Here is a 15,192-nt window from a genome sequence, read left to right as displayed (position 1 = left end):
CAATAGCTCTGGTGGAAGTACAATCAGAGAAAGAAAACACCAATTCCATCTCGCTGTTATATTGTATTCATGGGTCTGGAACAGGGACGGCGAAAATCACTGTGTTAGGGGAATTCAAAGATATGTGGCACCATCCGGGGCGCAACTTTGCAAACTCTACATAGTGAAGCATTTTCTGCCGTCTTATTGGCTACATTAGTGATGACGTCACACCTACAATGACACGGTCTTGACGCCGCTGTGCTTATTGTCCGAGGCTCGCACGTCAGAGCAGAAGACTAGCCTACGTTACAGATTATTTTGTTTCAAGATATTTTTTCGTAAAAGAGACAAATGACAAATGCAATTAATGGAAGTGCTAACATTAGCGTGTGCCTCTGGGATGTGGATATTTCGTACCGTAAAGATAAAAAGGGAGTTATAAATTCATGCAGTTGAAGACTACAAACACCAGTGGCGTAGCATGGGCATTTCAGGTGGGAACGCCAAGCATAAAGGAAGGGTCGGCCCTTTCTTGCTTAATAATTTACTTATGGTATTAGTTGCCACAGGTATTGTTTATTTGCCTAAACTCAGCTGGGTTTTCAATAAAACATCATCCATGCATGTTTTAGCTAGAAAACTAGATGCCTCACTATGCCACAAATGTTTTGAACTCGGTGTCTTATATCTTTTTTTATATATACCTTTCGGCATGACGCAAGTCATTAAAAAACCTACCTGAATCACAAGCGCCTCTGAACAACAGTATACGTCATTCTTGTGGATGATCCAACTACTGATTGATTTGGTTTATTTTACTTTGCTTTTCTACCACTTTCGGTTAATCGCGAATATGAATATGAGTGATGATATTGAAGAAGGGACACTCAAAAAGAACACCCGTGCTCACGCCGGGATTCGAATCAGGGGCCTCGGTCGTCTTGGCGCGCTGTGCAAAACACTCTGACACGGAGGTGGGTGATTTAAATACAGTACAGTGAACTGACGTAACAGTGCCGATTAGTAATTGAGACCACTGTTTATTACAATTTGAGAATGTTGATAAACATTTTTAAATAACTTTGTTCAGAGATCATTCGCTGTTAAGAGTTTTCAAATGAATGCTAAACATTTGCATTGACAGATACTAACGAGAAAAAATAATATTAATAAAAAATAATAGTTTTGCGGGTTAAGTGGTAGAGCAGCCACAGGGTGAACTTCTACCACGAGGACTTCACCAACTTATTTGACAAAAACTGTATTGATCTTTTAGTTTTTAATGCACATCGCTTTTCGTGCGATAAATTATACAATGCAGTGGCAATTAAGAAGTGGTATATTTGAGTTTGGTAAAGCTACTACGTCAGTCAGTATTGCGTATTGTATCATCACATAGCACGAGCGCGAAGACCCAGGTAGGAATTCTAATGCTGTCATCTGCTTCAGAAGGCAGGAAGGGTTCACATGAACCAATCACGTAGCTAGTCCTCCTGCTCCGTACGCTGGCGTACGAGAGAGCATTTGCGCGCGTGCTGTAGAGATCCAAGCTTCCCCTCCAGATAGACAGCAAAGAATATAGAGTCCTTTACGCCGAACCTGCCCGGCGTCCGGCCAGGAAAGGCATTGAAAAAAGTCTAGAACGAGTGTTGTTAGTGGAGCGTTGCAAGCGGATCGCGAAAAATAGCTATTATAATGCCATGAAGGTCAAACATATATGAAATTAGTCAAGTTTAAATTTATATTTACATCATTTACGCATTTTTGAAATTGAAAGCTGGGAACGCCGGGCGTACGGGCGTACTATAACGCTACGCCACTGACAAACACCAAGTTACCCGTTGCATCTATATAACGTGCAGACATTCCTCTCTCTCCGTTAAATAAATTATAAGAATGTCTTTGGGCATTTGGATATTGCACAATTTTCACATCTGTAGCATACACATATTGTATATATAAGTAGATTCTTTCTCCTTGTGGTCTCTTAAATGTTTATAAAATTTTGCAAATATTTCATTACCACCCCTAAGTAGCAGTTCCACTTATCGCAAGGATTGTTAGCTTCAGTTCGTGTCCTGCATTTCTCAATATTTCAATAGAAGCGGATTGACATTACGAAATGTTATTTATTTATTTTTCGATCAAAATCAGTTCTTTCTTCTGAGAGGAAATTGAGGAGATCATTGCAAAATAAATATCGAGTTGCGGTGTACTGTGTATTGAGTACTCTGGAAAAAATGAGCATTCTGGAAAACTCAGAGAACAGAATGGAACATATTACTTCAAAATTGATTATTACGTTTTATAAGGTAAGAAATAAATTCATCCCTGGCAGGTATGCACATTTATTTCGTTGCTCGAGATGCTTCAGTCTGTTGATAACAAAACCGCAGCTATTAGGGTTTGGGGGGCTGAAAGGCAGTCGCACCGAGCGCAAGCAACAAGTTTATTGTGTTCCTTGAAAAAGAGTTTTTGTGCATAATTGTTCATAATAATGTCGTATACAAGATACCAAGTAACGACTAATGATAACATGCCTAGACGAGTTTGAAAATTTGGGAAAAGTGATATGAAGTATTAAGAGACACAAATATATTCTCAGTATTAAATAATAATGTTATTATATTATTCGTGCGTTTTATTTCAAGTACACAGCCGACCTTCGTGGCGGAGTGGTAATGACACCGTGCTACGACGCCAGAGGTCTCGGGTTCGAATCAAGCCTTGCCTTGGGTGTTTTCTGTGAGTGTCCCTTCACCAATTTCATCATATAATCACTCATTCTCATCTTCGTGATTAGCCAAAAGTGGCAGAAAAGCGAAGTAAAGTAAACAAAATAAATCAATAAAGCACGTATTTTTTGTAATATTCTCTTTAGAAATATAATTCACGGTATTCTCTAACCCATAATAATTACTCTCAATAGACTACACACAGAAACACATTGTAAATTACCCAGAGAAAGGGAAGGAAATAATAACAATTGCACATTTGTTTTGTAAGGGAACGAAAAGATCTGTTGTTGCAGTGGATGCTTTGTAGTTTAATTCACGAGAATGACATTTGAATCAAGCACGGCTCATCCCTGTCACCCAAATCATTTTATCCCCTCATATGAACTGCAAAAATCATCAGTATTTATGTCATTCCGTACTGCTGTATACAGAATGGAAAACATTCTTACGTAGATAGTGATATATGTGTAGCATTGTTATTATCTAGTAAAAAATATTAAATTTTTATATATACTAGTACTATTTAAATGCACATTTGATTTTTGAACAACTTACGATACGAAATGTAATCATTACATTCACATGTAAGGGTATTGACAAGGGTTAGGCGTCAGGACACCTCTAGGCTGAACCTCTCCCGCTTAATAAAGACAATTCATTATTATTATTATTATTATTATATTATATGAGGAAATAATATTAACACTAATTATTAAACTAAGGAAAGCATAAATACTATTCTCCAATGCGCCAATGTGACCGCCCATGCTTATTAACAAGATGTTGTTTTTCTACCGTCTTCTGCCATGCACGCCAGTGTAAAAATTCTGCTGAAATAGGATCCAACGAGTATGTGGTTCTACGCGTTCTGCCAGACCGAATGACGTCATGTCGTAATCAGCTAATAACGGCAATGGAATAAGGAGACTTGTGCTTCGCTGTGTAGAGTTTGCGAAGTTGCATCTGGGGCCCACCTCCATTTTTTTTTCTCTCCATGGTTGGGTTCAGAGACTATTTTTCATGTACTGACAACATGAACAGTACACGAGATTCAAAACAACCAAACGTAATTTATTCATTTACAACATTGATGGCGATTAGGTGAAACCCACATTTTTTGTCACTTCTATCCCCCATTATGTTCTTAATTCTAAGCCTTGTCTACGAAGAAATAGAAAACTGTCCTTCACCCTCCCTCACTTTTACCACCCAATCGCCGCTACTGATTTACAATGTATGAGGAATGTATATTCTACATACATAAAGGTAACACAACTAAGGAATAAAGTGTGTGTTAGTGGGAGAGTTCAATTTCGTAGTTTATAATGCACCTCCCCCCCAATCTACCATAGTTCCTTTGAACTTTTGTCGACTTGATAATACTTAATTTTGTAAAAAGCATAATATTATTTAATAACGATAAGATTCCTCTACACTAAATTTCTTAGTGAGAGTATTAGGGGGACAACTGCCCCTTCTTATCCCCCATCGTGAGTATGTCTATGTCTATGTAAATTAAAGTAATTAAAAAGAAATGCTTGGAAATTATTTACGTGGGTAATTAATTGAAATTATTTAATTACAGATTCATAGCATTGTCTAAGATTGTATGCAGTCATATTCTTTTACTTGCTATGTGTCAGGAAACAAATTAATTATGTATGTCTACTTTAACAAACAAGAGAACAAACAAAAAGAAAAAGCAACATTACTGGTCAATTACAAAATAATAATAATAATAATAATAATAATAAACGATCGTATAGAACCGAGACCGAGATCAATGTTCAGAAATCAAGAACGAGGCGAGACGAGACTTCCGAAAACTTTTCTAATCTCCACGATTTCAAGTCGGTATACAACAGCAATAGATAGTCGATGCTCGTTGTCTCATTCTGGGCAGACCTTGCCCAGAGCTCCAGACATGCAGGCGCCACTCATTCAACCCCACCACTGCACTGCTTCTTTCCCGCTGGGGCTGTTTGTACAACTGCCACATGTCTGTTGAACGAAGGCAATGCGATAAAAACTTTTACTGTAAATTGAGCAGTGATGACTTACGTAAGTATCAGTGCTCTCCTGGTTTTCTCTATACTTTCAAATATAGCCGGCCTCCGTGGCGGAGTGGTTAGAACATCGCGATACGACGCCAGGAGTTCCAGGTCTGGCCTGGGAATGGATATTTGTGTGTATTAATTCATCAATTTCTACATATCGTCACTCATCCCCATCTTCGCAAATTATCCAAGAAGCACAAAACGCGAAGTAAAATAAACTAAATCAATCAAAATAACAGACGTGTACTAGTATATCTCAGTTTACGTACACAAAATAAAGTGGTGAAATACACCAAATAGTTCTTCTAGGGTGTGTTAACCTTACCGTACTATCATTCATATTAGTTCCTTCTTGTTATATGCAGTGAATTAATGAAACGTTAAAATGTACAATCAATATATCATGCAATGTACATTGCGACCATCTTGAAAAATACTGTTTCTAACCACCTGCTGTACTGTTTTTATTGAAATAACAGCATATTATATTAACTACAAGTATAACTCTCGTATGACATCATTTTCATTTTTATGTACAAAGCTCTTTAGTTTTTGGACTGCAGGTTAACATTTCCATGGTACGTACTGCCCAGTTATATTTGATATAGTTCAGGCGCAGAGTTATGAAAAAAACAGCTTGTTTAGGGAAATGCATACAATGCAGCAGAAGAAAGAATTTGTCCCATCCCATGACGTTCGGTTTGTGCATAGCATGCTCATTATATTTAACCGTAGAATCCTCAATCAACTTCCTAGTTGCCGTTCCCTACATCAAGTAAAACCTTCACTTGTATCATCTCAAAATGAAACGTAACTGGTATCATGGTGTCTGAAGTTTATCTATGACATATTTGATTTTGCATTTTATTTTATTGCTTATACTAACATTTTCACTATTTTATTGTGTTACATTAAACAGTTTGTGACATTGAATGGCGTCTGCTCTTACTGAAGGAGATTCGAATCATCGTCATTCTTCTTCTTATTTTTTGCTTTATTCCTCTAAATTATATTCATTACAGGCACACACACACACACGAGCAAGCACGACAGATTCCTCGTTTTGGAAAAAGTTCCTCCAAGCGTTGGTGTTAAACTTAATTTGGTTCCTTCTTTATCAAGAATTGACAACGTGCACATTCGACGAATTTTGCCAATGAAAAATCAGTATTTTTTTAAAAAAAGATCTTATGTATTTTAAACATATTAACATATGTGTTGAGATATCTACTTTTCATAATATTATTTTTTTGTTATCTATAGCGTTTAAAAGTTAATATTAAATACTAATGGAATGCAATACAGCAAAAATTTCATAATACACTTTCTAAGACTGAATAGCACGTGCTCTAAACAAAAAAGATATTATCTTCATCGTTTTCATCATCATTGTTGTAATAATAATAATCATCATCATAACTATTATGTATAAACACGCACGAGGAAGCATGAAAAGTTCCTCGTTTTGGAAAAAGTTACTCCAAGCGTTGGTGTTAAACTTAATTTGGTTCCTGCTTTATCAAGGATTGACAACGAGCACGTTCGAGGAATTTTGTCAATGAAAATTCCATCAAATATTGTAAATTTTTTATTTTTATTATTCATGGTGTCTCAAAAATAATATTGAGTATTAATGGAATGTAACACAACTACTGTCAAAGTTATAAAAAATATATACTAGTGAATAATACATAAATAAATGAAATGTGACATATTCATGGTACCAGTTCCTAACACCTAATTTTTAAAATATTAAATCTTTACATCTGTAGAAATTGTACCAAATATTTGAAATTAGATATGTTTTTCTTTCTTCCGTGTAGTATAGAATTCATAATTATGCATTGTGTTGGGTGGAGCATAGACAAATCTTTGTATAAATGCCTTGATCATTATATCTGATTATTTAAAAACATTTTGTAGTACTGCAATACAATTATGGGAACACCGACAAATTTAATCACATGATTTTCCACTAGAAAAATAACAATAATAGCAGAATGTTACATAGAATGTCTTCTGCAATTTTGAAATCTCTAGCTCCTGTGATTGCTCCAGAAGGAGAGGCCAGGGGTCTAACATGTCTCTGGTCTCCCGGCAAACATGAAACTTCTTTCACAAATTTAAAATTTTTATAGTATTTCAGAGAATAATAATTGGGCCTCTGCCCAGAAAAATCTCCTTTTGCCTTCCCATATTCAGTGATGAAATTAAGAATTAAACATAACACCAAAACACAATTATCATCCTCACATAACATGGTTTCATATTTCACTGTTTCTCGAGTGCAAAGAATTAATTATATAACGAAAGACAACACAAGAGGCATGGGAGTGTTGTCACAGGGGGGGACGAAAATGGGGTGTAGACCACCTTGAACATAAAGGATACACGCCGGACCCCGTGGCCGACTGGTTAGCACATCGTGTTGCGACGCTAGGGGCCCCGGGTTCGAATCCCGCTCGGGCTTGGTTGTTTGTAAATGTCCATTCATTAGTTTCATCATTTATCCCTCATCACCATCTTCGCAAATTAGCCAAGAGGCACAATACGCGAAGTAAAATAAACTCAATCAATCATAAATGATACACACTCGAAGGATAAAAAATAAATAATCGAGATTCATACATTAAACTACAAAGAGGGAATGAAACGAAGAGAGAAATGTATGGATATATAAAGAAAATTAGCGTTCGATATGAAACAGAGGAAGATAGAGAGAGAGAATTGAGAAAGAGAGGAAGATAGAATGATAGAACGAGAGAGATAGATAGATAGAGAGAGAGAAGAGTGAATGGAAAGAAATGATAAGGAAGTGGTCTGAGAATTCACGACTACTTAGAAAAAACTCACTTAAAAAATATGCCATCCACCTTTGAACAAAGCCGAACGGAATTACCTCTCAAGAAGTAAGCTTGTGCCATGCGGGAAAAAAAATGAAAGGGAGAGACTGCTCTTGAGCAGTCAAAATTCCTTGGGAAATTCTTTAGAGCAAATGCAAATTAACTCAACTTGGCGTGGAAAAGGGCCGCTACTGATTAATGTCATTTAAACATTATTTACCTTAAATGACTTAATTTTATTTTTTAATTAATTTAGTTTACTTTATGTCGTTTTTCCACCACTCTTGACTAATTGAGACTATAAGCATGAAGAATGGCGTTAGGATGAGATAAACAAAGTAATAATCGTATATACCGACGGCATAAAATAACCTCTAGAGAGGATAATACCAAGGATAATCTTTTACAGGATGGGACACTGAGCATATTGAAAATGCAATGTAACAGTGAGGAACTATCGATCAGTACGCATATTAATATTTAAGCTCGATATTTGAAAAGAAAATTGACTTTTTCATTTGGAATCGTACCAACAATTGGAATGTAATGTAATAAGTATCAACATGCAATTATTAAAAGGGTTCCGTCTTGTCTTGGATTATGCAAAGGAGATACATGGAAAATGTCCCAATCTCGTACACAATTACTAAATAAGTATGATATTGGGTCACTTTCCGATTTTCGTAACAAGGAAGCAAGATAAATTTTAAATTCTTCTTTTCAAATCTTACTTAATGCTTTAGTATTTTAATTTATTTTCTTCATTTGTTATTTACATACTACGTGATGTTCAATGAAATAAACCAAAACAGAACCGTATTGTTTTCCCTTGCACTGAAAGTAACGAACTACCCAGAATGCAGCCAGTATATTTTTACCATAGAGGGAATATTGTTCTGTGGAGTTATAATGAAAATTTATCACATGCAAATAGAAAGGGAGAACATAACCACAAGAATGGCAAGAATATATAAATTTCACAATACACATGTTTTAGATTCCATTTACCATAACATTTTCTTGAACTTCAACATCTGACAGTAAAAATCCGATCTTTATTCCAAAATTCTGTACACATGTCTAGGTTTTCATTAAGCAAAACGAAATAGACATTTTCTTCTGCAAGACAGGCAGAAAGAACCTGTTAAAGTCATCTTACTCCATTTTTGGCAATATCATCAAAGCAGTATCCTCTCACAAAGACTTAGGCATTGTTTTCGACCAAAAACTCACATTTGAAGAACATATTACAGGCACGACAAAAAAGGCTATGCGTCTCTTAGGTTTATTGTATCGTTTCACCGAAATTAATGACATCTCTGCCCTCACCTTGTACTTCAAATCATTCATTTCTCCAATAATAGAATACTGCTCTCCCGTCTGGTCCATGGCATGTCCCACTCGGCTCTCCAGAATCGACTCTGTTCTTAACTTTTTCCTTGCTATAGTTCGTTACAGGATTCCCTTTTTACGCAATTTTTCAACACCGCATCTTCTGTCTATTCTAAACTTACAGACTCCCTATCAGCGCCGTTTACTGAATGATTTTGGGTATCTTTACAAAATCGTCAATGGCAAAATCCGTTGCAACACGCTTCTCCAGGAATTCCACTTTCGAGTACCTATGCGCACAACAACACGCAACTCAAATCTATTTTACACAAAAAAGCCTAGACTGGAAATTCAAAAAAAGATCGCTCTTCCACAGACTTTCCACCCAATATAACGACCTCCCATCAAGTGCTGGTGAATTTTCAAGAGAGTACGCCTTTCGGTCAACCAATAGAACATATCTTGCTAAATAATATTTAATGGTGCTATCTTGACTTATTTATATTAATATTTTGTCTAATTTTGTTATTTTTTATTTTGTTATTTTCATTGTTACTAATTTCAGTGTAAAATGGTTACGATCTGTATCTGAAATTTTCTCAATAAATAAATAAACTATAGAGGAGAATGAACTGATCTGTAGGCTACAGAAATAATTTATTTTCTCACTATACACTAAAGTTTCTAACTAGGGCAATCGCACACAATACTCTAAAGCAACAACTCATGTAAAACGTCTGTAATGAGAACATTTTACGTAGAGCATGAATACCAAGCCCTAGTTTCTTCTGTATTATGCTTTCATGAAGCGTCAAACATAACATAACATTCAATAAAAAAGAAGCAACGATGATATCTCACAATCCCCCATGACATCGTAATATATATTACGTTTACAACATGTGGTTTCTACACTTTAAGTGTGTGCATGTGCATTACGTAACGCAGTGCTGCACAAAATGCAACACACACAGTTTACGATATGAATCACTTGAATTTATACGATTTTGTATGAAGTAGTCTGTGGTCATGGACTTATGGCACACCTTGTCAAGGCAGATCCTTATTAATTTACCATCATTTTGAAGTTGTTAGTTTTCATTCATACGTTTTGAGAGCGCTAGTTACTTCCGTCTCCAACGCAAATATAGTGTAGCAACTTCCCTATACGCCTAGTGATTTCCGCAGTCGCCATGACCATGGTTCCGTGTTATCCTCATGTACATTATCCATTGTTATACTATGGTCCAGGCGATAGAGCCTCGTTAGCCTGCAAGAAATACAGACTAGATTGTGTAGGAAAAGTGTGTCTTCGGTGAAGATTACCCTCTTACACTCTTCAGGCACATCACATATAAGTTCTTCTAGCCAAACAATCCATTAACTTTGCCCTAAAATATTTAATCCTTATATTGCACAACGCGTTAATTAAATACCTGCGCCTCTCGATGGCGTGGTGGTAACGGCTTGGCCTTGCAATGAAGGCGGTTCGATACTCGGTGAAAGCACATGGTATTTTGGATTCAACGTTAAACTGTAATTCCAACCCATATTACCTCTCTGTGCAAGAAGTGGACTTAAAAATTAACTCAAACAAACAAGCATTCTAGTTAAATAATTCTTGTTGTTTAACTTCCATCGATACAACAGGAAGATTCATACCAAGGCAAGTTGCTTTCACATAGAAACATAAAAAGGAACCATACTCAACGTAGGCATATTTCTCAATAACACCGTTTAATTACTTAATAATATTATCTGTTGATTTGAATTTGATTCAGATTTTTTAGAATGTTCTGCTTTAGAACATACAGACTACAGTCATACTGCAAGTTGATTTACAAAATGTATTATGGAAGAGAGGGTTTATATCCAGCAATCATCCCACATGGTTGTGCTTTTTTCTTATGACTTCTCTACTAGTCCAGGGTAATTCTTCAAGTACAACTCTAACCAACGTCACGTGCGATTCATTATATGTCCTTGTTTGCTATTTTTCTTCATCTCTCCTCGCCTCCATCACAATGTAATTAAATCTTCAAACAAGTGACATTAAATAAAATAACTAATTGCCCTAAACTTATCTCCTTATTTTCAAAACATTTCAACCTGAACGAAAAATACAGATCTCTTCAGACTTATTTTATTATATCTTAAAATAACTTTGTTTTTTGTTCCTCACAAGGTTGGTGTGCAACCAAGTGTGTGAACAAGAACAAAGTTCCTTCTTTTGCGGTTCCCCCAATGGACGTTACATAACGTGTCAGTGTTCAACAAGACAAAAGACGATCGGGTCCTCGTTTCGGGGTGTAAGTTCCTCGTTTGGTGGGATCCCAGTTGGTGGTCTATATCTCAGCTTCTAAGCATAAACCGCCAGCCACACGCCAACTGGAGAATACCAGTGAGATAATAGTTCACTGTTCGAAATCTCAAGCGGATTGGAGCACTTTTTTTGGTTCCCAACTTTGCCGTTGCTGTGACCGGTTCCTCGTTTTTCACGGTGCGAAAACATGTGTGTGTGTGTGTGTGTGTGTGTGTGTGTGTGTGTGTGTGTGGGTGTGTGTGTGGGTGTGTGTGTGTGTGTGTGTGGGTGGGTGGGGGTGGGTGTGGGTGTGTGTGTGGGGGGTGTGGGGGGGGTGTGGGTGGATGTGGGTGGGTGTGGGTGGATGTGTGTGTGTGTGTGTGTGTGTGTGTGTGTGTGTGTGTGTGTGTTAATACGTTTGCGTAGTTTTAGGTGTGGCCAAAAAAAATATCAAGAGGAGCATATTTTTGACAGGTTTATGGACAACAATCTCACAGAAGTGCCTTTTATAAGTGTAGGCAAATCAATCTGAGGGAGGTCATACTTTCTCAGGAAATTCCCGAGGGCATTTTTACAAAAATCTTGGATTAGACGGGGTTCCACACTTGAGCAAAAAGCTCATATGGGCATGTTGAGCAAGTTCTAAGTGTAGGCAAATCTGCCTGAGGGGGTTTCGTACTTTCTCGCTCCAATAGTATCATCAATTACACTACTCATTTGCTTTGGGCATCAACATGCGAACCGGTCTGTTGACTCCACAGTTGACTTTATGTTCAGCAAGTTTTTGTTTTGCAATTTCTTGATTTTTGAAATATTGGTAATTACGTCGGTCAAGATCATCGAATATAGTTAAACACCTTGGACAAACTTCGATGTGTTCACAAAACCTGGTTGTTTGGCTTCTGACCAAGCGGGAGAGTGAACAAATTAGCGTGTAATGATAAACATCATCGTCAGCAATAAGAATCAGATTGATTTCCATGGCTTCGTCATCAACAATATTAGTTATCCTAACGGGATGCACAAAATGCTTAAATGAACTATACGAATAAACATTTATAGCTAATCGTTTTCCTTCTCCATTCCGTGCCCTGTTTTCAAACTTTGTTATGTCAGAAAGAGCAACAGGGTATTCGATGCCTGTCATAGCATATTCAATCTCATCGATATATTTCTTATAGTGACTAAACCGTTCTGGATTATCTATACAATGAACCGGGTGAAGCGCCGCTAAAATGCACCACACAAAACACTTATTGTCAGTTTTATGAATATTCAGCACAGCTCTCTTTTGCTGAATTTCTACCGGAAGTGGAACGTAGCTCGAAGCAGAAAAACGTGTAAATTTGTTTACATAAGCGATTAATCTGTGAGGACTTCTACATAAAGACCAACCTGATCCCTTAGCCTCGAATTCATCGTGTTTCCTAATCAATTCACTAGTAAGATTAGAATTATAAAACGTTCAAATTATTAATGTCTGCCAAATAAAGAACTTGGTTTTTCGTTTTGTGAAAAAAATATTTCTTATACCATTGCTTTTCTCATATTTACAGATTAGATCAACATATACTTTTATGGAGTTGTTTTCTAGTTTATTTTTCAAAATATTTATGATAGATGTTTTAATTTCACTCAAGAAACTAGAAATATCACAGCCTGGTTTCGAAGTAAAATGAAAATCCTGGAGTTGGTTGTTGAATACAGATCTAATCGGCTTTTGGTCTTTAGACATCTTAATTTGTTTGGAAGTAGAAGCTTCAGCTTCAGGATGATCAATTTTTCTTTTCGATGTTCCATGTCCGGTTGATGCCTTGCAAATTTTCATGTGTTTACTTAAATTAGCAATGGTAACTATTTTTCCACATTTAGTACAAGGCTTAGTAGGTAACAAACGATTTATTTTCGAACCTGTTTCGCTACAGATTGCCCTATGCTTGCTAATATTAGTTTTGGAGATTAATTTCCCACAAATAACACATTCGATGAAATTGGTAGCTGACATTTTTTTTAATATGATTTAAATAAATAAATAAGACGCACAATCAACTCAAAATTCAATAAGATTCTATTTACTAGAAAAAAAGACTCTTAAACTTACGATAATTGATAGAATGTAACTTAAAAAAAAACAATAGTTATAATCATAATATTTTTTTCAGCTCTGGTATTTATATATAAATTTTCTCGGGAAAAATACAAAATTCAATACAAATACAAATTCATACAAATTCAATCTGTGTGAAATACGACTTGAACCACCTTCAAAATAAAATAATTGTAGCTATTCCGATAAAATTTTCAGCTATGCTATTTATACAGAATTTCCGGAGACAACAAGTATCATCTGACCACATCAAAACTCAATCTGATCGAAATTACTATGAAAAAAAATCACTTGATGCACTTTTTTAAACTTAAAATAATAAATAGTATGTAGCTTTAAGATAAATTAAATACTTAACTTTTAACACTGCAACAACACATCCGTACTCTTCAAACTGATGGGGGCTCATACTTTCTCGCCCCAAAATATGGTATTTTATACTACTTTGCGACAGTCAGTTAACAAACAACACCTTACACCACCATAATGCAATTAGCATTTCTTATATTTTAACAGTTATCCCAACGTTAGCATTTTTCACATGTCCCTGCGCATTAACACTATGTTACATACGCATATCTCTAAGTTGGACGACAGAAACAGAATGACCGGAAGTGTGGGTTACTTACTATTCACCCTGAAACCACAAAATCAAGTTGAGGTATTGAAACTGATGTGGTTGAATGTTCTGCCCAGACTTGAATGCACCAATGCAACAATCTCTTTTTTTATCTTCCCAGTTGTATCGTTTACGTGTCGGGAATCACTCACCCAATTACAAAGTATTTCAGTTCTGCTCTGTGGCTGAATGGTTAGCGTGACGTGCAAAAAACTCGGTGTTCTATGTTCGCATCCTGGGTAGAACCTGGACATGAAATTGTGTTTGTTCAAACTAACTGTTTTATTATTTATCCTAATCTTCATATTATACGCGAGACTTGCCATAGGAATACCCAATTTGAGAAAGACACAGCCATTTGCTGCTCTTTTCTTCTGATTGATTTGATTTATTTTATTTCTCCCTTCTGTCCCTTTTGGTCAATCGCGAAGATTAGGATGAATTTGATGCATGGGCAATGAAAAATACGCATGGGCAGTGGGGAAAACCTAGAATGACTGTGAGTCTAGAAGCCAAAGTTCCGTTTGTCGTTCAGGCAGAGCGGGATTGATATGATTTGGGCTCGTTGGGCAGTATCAAGATTATTATTATTATTATTAATATTATTATTATTATTATTAACAGTTTTCTTATCATGATACTTCACTTCCACTAATTGCATGATCTGTATTAATAACACTTGTAATCTTTAAGATGTAGATATCAGATTAAAAATTATTATGTAAATGTCTCTTTTTGAAAACAAAAAACTGCCACTTGCAAAATGCATTTTACCATACCATACAAATACCGCACACGCACTAAAGGGAAATAAATCAAAACTACATTACGGTAGCCACACTGGACGCGAACCAAGATAAAAGGATGTTGATTTCAACCGTCGATATCCCTACGATATAGCTTAAGATTGCTTAGTGGCAACCCCCCTTCCCTGAGTACAGGGTGTAATACGTGGAAGAGGGGTTGGCATTTAGGTGCTTACAGGAAAGTCATCCCTTACAACCCGCTCCTGCTATCGTCAAATAAGGAACCCTCACCACTTGTGGGCTGCATTCACCATCCCTTCAGTGGAGTGCACATAAATGTAGTAAAGGGATATGAGCATAAGGGAGTTTTGAGTTATTTGTACCACTCCTAAAATCTGCCACCTTTTCCTATATTTGACGTGTTTTGAAAGGAAGTTAATTAAAAATAAGATTGCGCCGCTCTAAA

The sequence above is a fragment of the Lepisma saccharinum genome, chromosome 2 (assembly GCF_977018435.1).
Source record: "Lepisma saccharinum chromosome 2, izLepSacc3.1, whole genome shotgun sequence".
NCBI classification, from domain to species: domain Eukaryota; kingdom Metazoa; phylum Arthropoda; class Insecta; order Zygentoma; family Lepismatidae; genus Lepisma; species Lepisma saccharinum.
Note: the sequence above shows the minus strand (reverse complement) of the source record.